Consider the following 281-nt stretch of genomic DNA (forward strand, 5'->3'; position numbering starts at 1 on the left):
TTTTAGCAGGTTCTGTATGTCCTGATTCATCCAGGGTTTCCTGTTGGGGAACACCTGGATTGACTTCCTCACTACACAGTCCTCCACACACTTGCTGATAAAGTCTGTGACGGTGGTGACGTACTCGTCTAAGGTACCTGCAGACTGTTTGAACATGGCCCAATCAGCTGATTCCAGACAGCACTGGAGTTGATCCTCTGCCTCCTCCAACCAGCACTGGACCTGTATCCGCGAGGTTGTCTCCTGCTTGAGCTTTTGCCTATAAGCCGGGAGAAGAAACA

The sequence above is a fragment of the Chiloscyllium plagiosum genome, chromosome 10 (assembly GCF_004010195.1).
Source record: "Chiloscyllium plagiosum isolate BGI_BamShark_2017 chromosome 10, ASM401019v2, whole genome shotgun sequence".
Lineage (NCBI taxonomy): Eukaryota > Metazoa > Chordata > Chondrichthyes > Orectolobiformes > Hemiscylliidae > Chiloscyllium > Chiloscyllium plagiosum.